Source organism: Psittacula echo, assembly GCF_963264785.1.
Source record: "Psittacula echo genome assembly, chromosome: 13".
NCBI classification, from domain to species: domain Eukaryota; kingdom Metazoa; phylum Chordata; class Aves; order Psittaciformes; family Psittacidae; genus Psittacula; species Psittacula echo.
Window position 1 is genome coordinate 9,233,196 of NC_137749.1, and position 12,467 is coordinate 9,245,662.

The window sequence follows — 12,467 nt, forward strand, 5'->3', positions numbered from 1 at the left end:
TCCTAGCTGTCAAGATGCTGTCTGTCCTGAGCATCTTCCAGATTCCTCCCTCTTTTGCCAAAGAAGTGGTAAGGATTCTTAATGCCATCTCTTTGCTGTACTCCCTCTGTGCAGCTCAGGGACACAATTACAGCCACCCTGAGTGTGCCTATGCCATTTGAGTTTTGTTCTTGCTGCTAGCACTAAGCAATCAGCTCCAGTTGCCTCAGTGCAGACAAAACCAGAGGCAGCTCCAGTACTGCCTTAGCAGCAACTGCAGAGAGCAAAGCTTAAGGAGACATGCCTGAGGTGAGCAGGACGGATGGCCATCAGTGTGACTGTTGAGGAAATGAAGTACAGCCCTCATGAAGGAAGGAAGTCACTGAAAATGGCCTGCCTGGCCACGTGTCAGGCTCACAAAGCATCTAGAATGCCCTGTCCCCTGAGAAGTGGGCAGAAAACTGGCCATGGGGTCTTACAGCTTGAGAGAGGTAAGAAGGCAGCTGATGAGACTGAATTTTCCTCAGGGAAAGAAAGACCTTTGGTCCCTGCTCCCTGTTGTCTTCTGATGTTTTGGGTTTTTCAAGAAACAACAAAGCTGCTCTTCCTCATTCCCCACTACCACCCCCAACAACACAAAACCACAGTTTTACTGGACCCTTAGAGAAACAAATGTAAGCACCTCCTTGGAAAACACTCCAGAGGCCTGCGGCCATCCCGCATTCCAGAGGAGGCTGCAAGCCTGCTCCCCAGCGTGCCTGCCCAGCAGGGCAGCCGGCTCCATGCTGCAGTGCCGCCCGGCCCACTGCACCAGCGCACCCACCCAGGGCCCAGGCAGGGGCTCGCAGCTCTCCCGAGCCTGTCGTTAGCCGTGTTTTGTGCTGCTCATGCTCGGGAGGTGACTGCTCAGGAGAGCAGAAGCAGCATCTTTGCCATGTGGCACTTTCTGCCATATTCATTCCAAGGACAGCTCCATGTCTGAAGTGTTGCCAGACTGATCTATGAACACTGTGAAGCAAACAGCTGCCACGTCCTCATCCTGCTGCTTGTCACGGCATCTCCAGCAGAGCAGGAAGTTTTTCGGTAATGTAACTAGGTAAGGGGTATTTGTTTAGATGAAAATGAAGGTAAAATCCCTATTTCCCAGTTGGTTTGACCCCTATTTACAAAGCTCTAGTAATGCATGTATGTGGAAGAAATATCTACATGAGTGAAAATGTGCTCTGCTAATATTAAAAGGTACACTGTGGAATTTTGCCTAAGGATAAAATGTAATTTTAATTGAAAGCTGCTGTAACTTGATAGGGAATATCCACAACAGTCTTGAGGATCTACTTTAAACTATAGTTAAACACAGAGCCAACTCCCACCACTGTCTCTTAGAGCTACATGTCCTCTTTGATCCATCCATGGTGCTTACGATTCCTAAGAGACAGTAGTCAGCTCATTAATATTTATATGATACCTTCCATCTGAAGACGTGTGCTTGGCAATTATTAATTAAAGCAATTCACAAACCCCTAAAATTTAGATCCATTTCATAGCTTACAAAACAGACCCAGAAAGTTTGTGTGTCCTTGCATGAGACAGAATGGGATCAGGAATGTGGAAGCTTGCCTGCATGGACTACTATTATGCTGTATTTTTTTATCTGTCCTTCACCAGTAACTTTTGAAAAGGGAGTACAGGTTTCCTTTGGCAATGAGACGCACTGTGAGCCTAGGCAGTATTGAGAAGGTGAGTGAAGGGAACCTTCTCTTCCACTGTGGTTCTTCACACAGCACTTACTTGCTTTTTAGAAAGCCTCTTTAAAAATACAACCTGGAAACAGCTTGTCAGCCCTGCAGAAAAGACCCTGAACAAGCCTTTACTTGCATGTGTTAAACCCTCCCCTAGCAGGCTGTATTTTAGGTCCTGTGTAAGAGCAGGCAAAAGGGATGGTGGGTTATAATCCATGCCAGACATGAGCTCTCTTCTCTCAGTCCTTCCTGGTGTATATGGAATGAAGGAGCTTGGCTCAGTGGGAGACTGATAACGGGAGGGAGGGCTTGCCGTTCGATTAGCACCGTTCACTGTAAACACCTAAGTTGCACAAGTGGCTCAAACTTTGATCTTTTTGTTGTGGAAAATAAATCTGAGACTGTGAAACCTGCCCTCAGTCACAAACAAGGAGGTGAACATTACTCAAACCCAGCTGTGGAAATGTAAATAGAGTTAAATGTGATCAAAATGGGGAAAAAAAAGCACTTCTTTCCTCCCCGTCCCTTGCTCCTTGGCATACGGAGAGTCTTCTTTTACTAGGGGCTCCTATTCTGACTTGCCTAGCTCTGTTTGTGAGCACAGGCCCCAGTCCCACACCTGAAACGCCCAAATCCAAATGCTCCCCAGTGCTGTCTGGGATAAGGTTTAAGCCACAGGTGCAATTAAGCTTTTAAGTGGTAAGCCTATTTGGTTAGGGGCACACCTAGAGCCTGCAACAAGCTGAGAGAAAAATGATCAGTCTTTCAAACTGACAGGCGGTTCCTGAAATACTGCTGGAAGGGTTAAGAAGAAGCTACAACATTCGTAATTCTCCTGGTATTTATTGTAACAACCCTCTGAATAAGTTCTCTGTGGGTGCATCTGGCTGCCCTAGTGAGGTGGGACTCAGATTTTAATTACAAATCTGGTAAGAGTATCGAAATGATGGTGTTGCTAAGGCCCTGGGCACGCTTTTCTTCATCCTTTCTTCTTTTCCCCTTACCCCCTCCTTCCCAAATCTGCCTGAGCAAACACTGGAGCAAAAGGAGAAGTTTCACAAGAGTGTAGGCTGTTAGCCTGTGGTCCCTTTGCCTATTGGCATCTGGTGGTTTGATTAGATTTTTAGAGGAAAAATGTCATAGCAGGTTGTTCAGTAAGAGGCTGGTGAATATTTTAAGATGCAAATGTTCATAAGCATGCAGTGAGCATATGAAAAATGCTGGAGGTGAGACCCGAGCGATTCCTCGACACTCTGATTTCTTTGCAGTGTGTCATAGCTTTGCTTTTATAATCATTAGGACAGCATCAGACCTTTGCTTTGCATAGCCTTGAGTTCTTAGGCAAGGGTTTAAAAGCGGAGCATTAAGATGTGTTAGTGAACATGTCCTAATTAGTCTTTACCTTGGCTACCACATGCTCAGAAGCCGTGAGCCTTACCTACACCATGCCTCTAAAACACCTTCAACAATATAGCATTTTATCTTAGTCTAGACAAAGTCTTAAGGGTTATGTTGTCTAGTCAACTAATCACTCCTTTTAGTGGGAAAACTGCTTTCCTTTAGGTTTGTTTCTCTGCCTGCTTTTTCCTCCTTTCTCTTTTCTCCTTCCCTCTGCATACCTTCCCTGCAGCAACTCCTGTTCCATCTGCTGTAATGTAAGCATTAACTATTTAATTGCTGATTAGAAAATCTCATCATGTGGGGTTTGGAACGATATGGGAATGGTAATAGAGGAGTGGGAGGCAGAGGAAGGAGATGTGCAAGTTCCCAGTTCTCTATCACAGGCTGAACTGGAGAACATTAGTCATTCTTGATGCTATGAGGGTGTTTAACATCTCTCCAATCTAATGGGTAGAATAGTTGAATGGGATTTGGATGTAACTGAGTCCTAGTCATCTTTTGCTGCTGAACTTGCTATTTGACCTTGAGGGAGCTAGACCTGGCCTTTCATCCCTTAAGTTGATAGAAGGCAAGTACTGCAGCTAAGTGCTTTGAGATTCTTGAAAGCAGAAAACATATTCATGCAAAGGACTAGCTGCTTTTCCTGTATAATAAAATACTGTGGGCTTTTGGAATTCTTCTTTATGTTTCTGCACTAAGTTACACAGAGTGAGATGAGCAGCTGGAGGAGATCTGCAGTTCTCCAAGCAGTGAAAGCCCTTTTAGCTCCGTGTTCCCTAGTAGCCATATGGGGGCTTCTACCCAACTGACTTATTTCCTTGTGTGATGCGAATTCAGCTGGTGGCCCCCTTCTCTCCCCCTGGCATCAGCTATTCTAAGCATTCTCGCATTATCAGCATTTCAGCTCCTCTTTGCACTTGCAGCACCTAGTTGCCACAGTCATACATAGCCTGTAGTATACTACTTGTAAATATGGAAGACTTCTAGGGGACTGTGGGCGATATGGGGAGAGAAGGTGGACTCTGCAACCCACATAGTCTCTGCCCCAAGAACTTTTCACGGCTACTCATAATTGACAGTTTCTCAGTTGGTTTTGCAGTACCCTGACAGCAGAGTTGGAGTGGGAATTGGAGCTTTTCCTTTCTGTCACAAAAGAGAAAGGACTGAAATATTTTGATAATTGCAGAACTAATGAAATTGCCATTGTAAAAGACAAGAAAATGGTTTTCTTAGCAATTAGGAGGGGAAAGCATTTTAGTCAGACTGAAAGTATCTTCTCATTTGTATGGGGAGTTTATTGTTAGCAGATGTTTAAGTTCCGTAAGCAATTAATAGTTGGAAGGCTTACAATTATTTATGTACATATTAAAAAAACCCTTGTATTTTACTTCAGTCAGAGAGTAAGCACTATCTGACCCACTTACTAAAGTAAGTGGGGTCTCCTCAAAGACCCTACAAAGACCATGACTGGCATTCTTGGTACTTCCAAAGAACAGATGGGGCTATGTGTAGGGGAGCACAGGGGAGAGGGAAAGTGTATATGTGGGCAGGGAACAGAAATGAAAGATAACTATTGAGGAAAGGGACAAAAAGTGACAGTATAGCTGTGCTGTCTGCCTGCATCACAGACAACTCCCACCTCACAAAATAACCCAGTTCCATTAGAAAACATCCTTGTAGATCACGTGGCAGCTGGCAAAGGCTGCTAGCCCTTCTACCAAAGACAGCTTAGACTTGTGAAACAAAGCAAAATGGGTTGAAATTCTAGGCATTAAAATACTAAAGCAGCTGCCTCCCCGACATCCTGGGTTGGACTCTGATTTCAGTTTTGCTTCTGCTACATCTTAGGTAATGTCATTGGTACGGTGTAACTGAAATGAGAACTGGGTCAGCTAATCTTTGACATTGGGTCACCCATTGGTAATCCATTTGTTATCTCTGTTACATTTGTGTGAGCACACCCACCCACTCCTTTTAGACTGCAGTAATTTATTTGGCCTATTTTATGTCTGATGGTCACTTGAAACTGTACCTCTTGCCTGTCAGCAGCTGTAGTTGTTCTGCTAAGTGACTATCTGAAGTGAGACTTCCTTGTGCAAATGTGTGTTTTAGACACTGTCACCAGAAATCCAGTGGTTCCCCTCTCTCCCTACCCCTCCTGTCCTCTTCAGCTGTTTAGATATCAGGACACATGGCTTAAATGGATGTATGCTTGGAGTTTGCAAAAATGGCTTGGATGACAGGAGAAATCGGATCACACAATGAGAGTTCAGAACCCAGCCACCAATTGGTACAACAGGAGTCTGCATCTCCCTTGTGCTCTTCGTTGTCTCGGCATAACATCTAGCACTGTGTGTTTCTCACGTCCCCCTCTGAAAATGGTAATGCAATTGAAATGAGCAGGCGGAGGAATGTCACCACCTCCCTCTGAGCGGCTGGGCTCTCAGCCTCTGCTCTTTGTGGTACCCCCAAGGGCTGTGGCTATCGGGGTGGAGAAGGGCCTGCACACCTTATTGTGCCTTCTTGCTTACGCTGGAGAATCTCCAGCTTATCCTGCCAGTGCAGTGACTGCTTGTGGAGGAGGGGGAGAGGTTGTGTTGCAACCTCTGAGAAAATTAGTTGTCTCTATTTTATCTTCTGCAGCTGCAGCGCTTTTTTCCCCCTCATCACACACAATCTCTCCCCCCCCCCCCCCAGCGTGAGTGGTATGTCTGAACCATATCCTTCAAAACCAGTTTTCTAAGTAGATTAGATGGGGAGCAGAAACAGCTATGCAATTGGGCAAAAATGTGCACTCAAGCCTTCATTTCGTGCAGTGGCCAGAGCAGTAAGTGTCTACCACCTGGTTGGAGTGTTTTTCTTCATTCTCTCCCTTTCCTGTTATTCTGCAGCGCTGTGGTCTGTTGCTGTTGTACACTGAAACAAAATGCTCATTCTAGTGCTTAATTATATCAAAAATAGGGAGAGGAAGGAAGTTGCGTTCCTAATACTCGTTAATGTGAAATATAAAGCATGCTCCCTGGCTGGCATGCTTCACCATGCAAAGTGCCATTTGCTCCCTATGAGCTGGGTCCTCTAACACCAATCCCCCCCCCAACCGGTCTGGAAAACCAGTGTAGATGTTTGCTGCTCCTCTGAATTCATTGTACCCTCCTGGACTGCCCCCGCATGTGAATTTGGTCTCTTGCTGCCCTGTATCTTCCAGTGCTCCCCATCGGCCTTGTTGCATGCTAGGAATCTGACAATAATGGTCTTCACCTGCTTTGAGATATCATGCGAACTCTTAAGCATTGGTATTTGTTTCATGTCTTGTCTCTTATAGGACAACGAGCTGAATTTAGGATTATGCTCTGCAGACAAGTTTGGAAACCTTACGGCTTGTTCAGTGTGGGTGGAAAAAGGGGCTGAGTGGCAGACCTGAGGAAAAGAGTTAAGTAAGCTTTGGCTTCCTTCCAGGAGAGGAAATGCAGTGAAGTGTCCCAGGAGCCATTTGTTGCTCCTCTGGAGGAGAGAAAGGAACCCAGAGCAAGGCAATCCAGAAATGCTTCTTAAGTGAGTCTGCAGAAACATGATGGGTAAGAGAAGGAGGGAGAGAACTTGCCTGATAAAATGAGAAAAGGGAAGTTGGGCAATAAGGTTTGAGGGAAGAAGAGAGAAGGAGAGAAAATAAACCTTTATTTCCCATATAAGGCATAGAGAAGGAAAGAGAAACTAACCTGAAGACTTTTATGTGCTTTATGGGGTAAGGAAGATGCTTTTAGAAGTCCTGACAAATAAAGCTATGTTTGAAATATTGATATAAAACTGTGCTTTAACATGTTGGCACAATGCACTTGATCAGCTTTTGCTGATTCCTTAAAAGTAAAGAATTACTTTGAGGAGCGAAGAAAGTTGCAAACAAAAGAAAGACTCAATCTCACTGGCATAAAGGGGGTGGAAGGCTGGTTGGATGTGTCAACCACAAAAGTGGTGAGATACGATCACAGAGAATCCAGGGTTTAAAACACAAGGAAATCATGCAGAGATACTTTTCACGCTGACTTGTAAATAGCGTCTTTGGGTGTGCAGCACTGCCAAATTTACCCTTGTTACAGGGGCAACTTACAGTAAGTTCCCACCAAAGCCATACGCCATCTGTTCGAATCACTTAAAAGAAAGGTTTGTCTCCTTATTCCCCTTCTATTAGATGTGACAGATTAATGTCTTTGAGGGCAGATCACTGTTAGGCTGAATCTCTCTCTGGTTATGATTCCTTATAACTATAAAACAGTCACAAGGTTATGGGGTTTAAAAAGAGAGGTTTATTGCAGTTTCCAACACTGGAACTACAGGCTAAGCATCTCTCCTTTTTCTTTTTTTTTCTAAAGTAAATCAAAACCATGCATGCACTCTGCCTTCTCTCAGATACACCGACCTAGGGGTAAGAACACCGAGTCTACAGGAAAACTACTAAAATAATGTTCCGTGAATACATACTGATCCTCACACTGAGTCCCCTACACTTGAGTAAGAGCTACTTGTTAAGCACGAGTCAGTGGCATCCCTAACAGCTGAGGCAGAGCTTGGTGCCTTCAGCAGCTCCACCAGCATTTGTTTCTACCCAGTTACCACAAAAACCGTGTCCATGCCTCAGCTAGAAGCAGCAAGGGATTGACTGTTCGGATGTATGTTGCAGAATCTCTAGTTCAATATTGTCAGGCTCTCTCTACACTAGATGTTATCCTCCGTTGATGAACTCAATCCTACAGTCCCTGGGTCACACCAGGAAGCAGAGCGGTGCTGATGTTGCTGTATTTTAAGTTTCCTGTTAGGGGAAATTTCTGTAAGAGTGCGCTTTGTTCACTGTATTACTTCTGTGTTTGTTTGTAAGAGCGCTGCTGTGGTCAGTAGGAGACTGATGTTTCTTTGAAGAGGCTTTTTCAGGGAAAAATTGAGTTTCTTTAAAATTGAAGATTCTCCCCCCCCCCCCCCCCCCCAGCAAAGCCCAATTCTAGATTTCTGATCACCTGTAAAATTAATAAATAGCTTTTTACCAGAAATATTACATCAGCCTGTCTATATTAACTGTATGGGAATACTTCTTTGCTTTTCTTTACTTGGCTTCACCCAGAATTGGTTCAGAACATTGTGCTGGATTCCAGGTAGTCCTCAGCTGCTCAGAGACGTGTTGTTTGATGTACCCATCCTCTTCTGCTAGACTCCTAGGGCCTTGGTCTTCCCATATGGTGTTACAGCTCTCCTGGAGACTGTGCTGTGCCATGGGACACCTCAGCGTGTGCTATAGGAACTGCCTCCCAGCCAGGGAGTCTGACCCAGAAGAGAGAGCAGGGTTATAAGGCTGCAAGGGTGCAGTTTCTGAGGCAGTGCAGGGTTGTGGGAACAACACAGTTCAAGAGTGTACTGACTCAGAACAAAATTTCTCAGGTCAGGTCACCAAACCAAAATGAACCAACCTTGGTTTCAGTGATGTGAAAATATTCCATTTCAAATGGCACAGTATGCACTGGTGTTTGTAAATGGGTGTTGGGGTTGGTTGGTTTTGTTTTTTTGAACTTGTAAACTTCTGCAGAGAGTCTCTAATCCCAGTTTTTCTCTCCAAATTGGGATGAGAACAGATGTGCAAATGCTGGAATTTCTTCCTTTCTGGAGAGGAGGCAGCTGATGAGTATGAGCAACCAGTTTCGGGGTTAGGACAGCTGCCTCTGACGACCTGTACAGTGGAGCTGAGCAGGCGATGGTGGAGCAGATAGGTGATGGAGGGGAGGGGAACACACAGGCAGAAGGGGGTAAGTAGGAGACTGGAATGAGAAGCAGCGATGAGGGCTAGAACAGAGGGGTAAGGGGAGCAGAAGTTTCTGCTTGGCTCCCTGAGCTGTAGGAACTGCCGCATTTTTGTGCTGTGTGCTGTATTTTGTGCTGTTGGCTGTGCCTACCTCAGCACCTTCTGCTTTGCTGAGTGACTGGCAGACATGTGAGCTGGTGCAGCACTGAGAGCTCCTGTCAGAGTGAGCTTGGAACACTTCACGGGGACGGCAAGAGCTGCATGAGGTGGAGCTGGAGGTTCACACCAGCACACAATCAGTGCTGTGTGGTTTTGCTTCTGCTCACTGAGCAATTGAGTCCTTCCGTGCTAATCGAGCAGCTGGTGAATGCAGAACCTTTTGGTCCTCTTTTGAGCATGTCTCAGTTCCCACCTGGGTGCTGAGCAGGGCACTGCAGCCCTTGCAAGCAGAGAATCTCTCTGCCACCGAGTCTTTGCAAAGCAGAAGGAACAAGAACACTCTTTTCTGGTGTGACCGGGAAGGGGCACTAGTGACTGTTCCAACACGCTGCAGAGTGTTTATTATGCTGATGCTTTTATTATTTAACAAGTTTCTTAACTTTTTAAAGATACCAGATTGATACACTCCATCCATCTGCAATGCCCTCCAGGAATGAGTAGCTAATTAGAGAGCAGCACTTCTGAAAAGACAAACCCGGGTTATGCACAGAACAGGTTTCTCCGGTATTTATTGCCTACGTTACTGGCCAAGCTTCCTTGTAAGTAATAGTCAAATAATCGGCCTGGGTCCTTTTGTGAATGGCTTGAGCCTGTGTGGTCCTCCTTTGTTAGAGCAGCTCATGGCTTCTGAAAGCTCCTGCACCCCCTGTTCTGAGCAGCAGAGCCTGGTGGCACCAGCTGCTTCTGCCTGGAACAAACATTTGCATGTGACATTAAAAAAAAGCCAATTTCAAAATGTAATTGTTTTTCTTTATCCGTTCACTTTTCAGCTCTTCTTAGAACTCAGGAAATATTTGGAAGATTAATATATTTAGCTTTTGCTACAAGCATCTTTTGAACAAGTAAAGCCTGAGGAGGAAAGAGAAATCTTTCCTTCAGAAATAAAACAGCAGCCAGTGTTTGGAAATATTTTAACAATAGACCATATGGGAGTCCCAAACTATTAAGCTTTATTATTCAGAAGGCGGAAAATGTGGTTTGATATTCAATTGATATACAGCATAAATGAGAGCCGCAAACTCGGCTCCCTTGAGCTGAGATTCAGATGTTCTCTTGAATATAATAACTAACACTTTGGCCTAGTTCCACAGAACGCATCCAGCCTGCTGATCACAAGCCAAGAAAATGTAGGGGTTTTTTTGCCTTCCCCTCTCTTCTCCAAAGTACTTTCCTCTCCTGCCAGCATGAGCTTTTGGCCTGAATGTAAATCTCCTGATATTAGATGCATATAGAAGATGAGGAGGATGCTAAGAGCATGGAGCAGGAGAGCTGTGTGTGTGTGCATGTGTGTTTGTTTTTCTTCTGCTTTAATGGTAAGGTTTTCCCGTCGTGATGTGCTATCAGGGGATGACGTTGGTCATCCTAGGTGGGAGGGAGCTGCTTTGTTCCTGTTTCGCTGTTTGTTTCTTGGTGCTGTGGGAGCAGGTGAACGTCTTCTGGGGTTACTGTGAAGTGGTGCCAGAGACAATGAGCGCGTGGAATTTGGAGAGAGAGACTGGAAGTGGTTTCAGTTTCTTTTTTCCTTTGCCTGACTTGACTTGTGTATATTTATAATTGCCCTTTCCCCTTTCTGTCATGTCTCTATTAACTTCCTCTCCAATGAGGAAAACAACCCATAAAAGTTGCTTATAAAATCCTACATACATCGACTAAGACTGTCTATATGCAAAGGGAGACTGATAGTTACACAGGTACTGCAATCAAGTAATGGCAGGCTGGATCACCTGCTATTTTTGACACTGGATCCCTGATTCATTCTGTGTACAGGATGGACCAGCTTTGTCAGTGTGAGTGTGGGAGGTGTGGTATGAACAAGGAGTTGCAGGGACAACAGAAATGGTCTTGTGGGTCTGGCAGTTGAACGCTGCCCTGAAATCCTGAGCTCTGTGCTGTCTGTGTCAGAGCTGCTCTGAGATGCCAGTATCATCCTTGGAAATGACTGGACTATGTCCACTGAAACCCTTTGCCCTGAGCCCCCCCACCAGAACCCAACTACCTGGGAACAGACCTCAGGCATGGAAAATCATGCAGATGGTGATGTTTAACAGTCAGGTATACCAAACCAAGTCCTATTCTAACAGTCTAGAAGAAACCTTAAATAGAGTATGTTACCCTGTAACACATGCAACACGAGATGGTTTTGTATTTTCTGTTGTAGGTATTCAGTATTTCTCTCAGATTTTTGTGCTGCAGGACTTCACGATTGTCTATAAGTAACTCTCTTGGTGTTGTGACACGCATCTTCAGCTGTGTTGGGTCCTACCTCTTTTAGCCTCTTAAAATTGGGAAGAACTTTCTTTCTGGTTTGTGATTTCCCCTCAAGAGCCTATGAGACTCTGGCATTTTTCACTAGAAGTGTGATGAGCCCAAGGCAGACTCACTTTACGTATAAGTCCAGGAATGCCTGTAATACAGAACACTGTAGAGAATATGAATTATTCATTCTGAATGTGAAGTTCAGTTTTGGCTTCTGTCTTTCCTCCATTTCTCTTTTCAGTTGTTCACGATAGCTGAAATTTTCCATGTTTTTTGTCTCAACCCACACACAAGTTTTTTCCTTTGGGGAAAACTGGAGCAAAATCAATTTTAGTGCAATTTTTCAAGTCTCTTTGACTTGCACCTACATCTGTTTAATGTGGGGGAGTGGAATTTTATCATAAAACGTTTGATTTATTTAATGTATTCAATAAGCATCCAAGATGTGCCAGGTACTTTCTCAGCCCTTTTTGGATGAGAAATCTTGCAAGCTAAGAACTTAATAAACAAAGAAGCTACAGAACTCAAAGTTTCCCTGCTGTTAAGGTCTCCATATATCTAAGGAATAAACCAAGTTTGAACAGTGCAGATCCAGGACTTGTAAAGTACAGAAAGTCACATGCAGTACTGATGAGATCTAACATAGGAATAACTGTTCTTTACCTATTGCTTGATCCTGTTATTTGGCCAACTTACAACTAACTTGGCTGTGTCTACACCACAGCTCAACTTCCACTGCAACTGTGAGTCTGTTTTTATTGGTGAAGCCATTGCTGTGATTTTATGTTTCCGTACTAACAGCTCATCTAAACAGGGTCATTGATTCAGACCCAGGTAAGTTACAAATCTGAGTGGAAGAGCTATTCCCAATTAACTTCTTCATCCTAACAAAGAGGTGATTGGGAGTAGTTAATAAGGAATAGCTGTTCTGGAATATCCCTTTTTAAGACAAACCCTTACTCTTTCTATAATTGCATTCTAGGAAGCTATTCTGTACTGAATCAGCATGGGATAGAGTGCCTAGAAGATGTTCAGACCAAGCACAGCTAGCGGTGAGTGGGGCAATATACAATGGGATGCCCTATTGCAAC

At 44.5% G+C, this 12,467-nt stretch overlaps 1 protein-coding gene across 7 annotated transcripts in view; it reads left to right on the forward strand.

Annotated features, from left to right (window-relative positions):
* Window positions 1-12,467, forward strand: part of HIC2 (HIC ZBTB transcriptional repressor 2) — a 75,559-nt gene that overhangs the window by 28,834 nt on the left and 34,258 nt on the right. For 2 of the 7 annotated variants that reach the window (XM_080628930.1, XM_080628924.1), the window contains exon 2: window positions 12,359-12,428. The exons of the other annotated variants lie outside the window; for them this stretch is intronic. The gene's annotated coding sequence lies outside the window, so the exon portion shown is untranslated. The remainder of the gene's footprint in view (window positions 1-12,358; window positions 12,429-12,467) is intronic. 7 annotated transcript variants of the gene reach the window in all.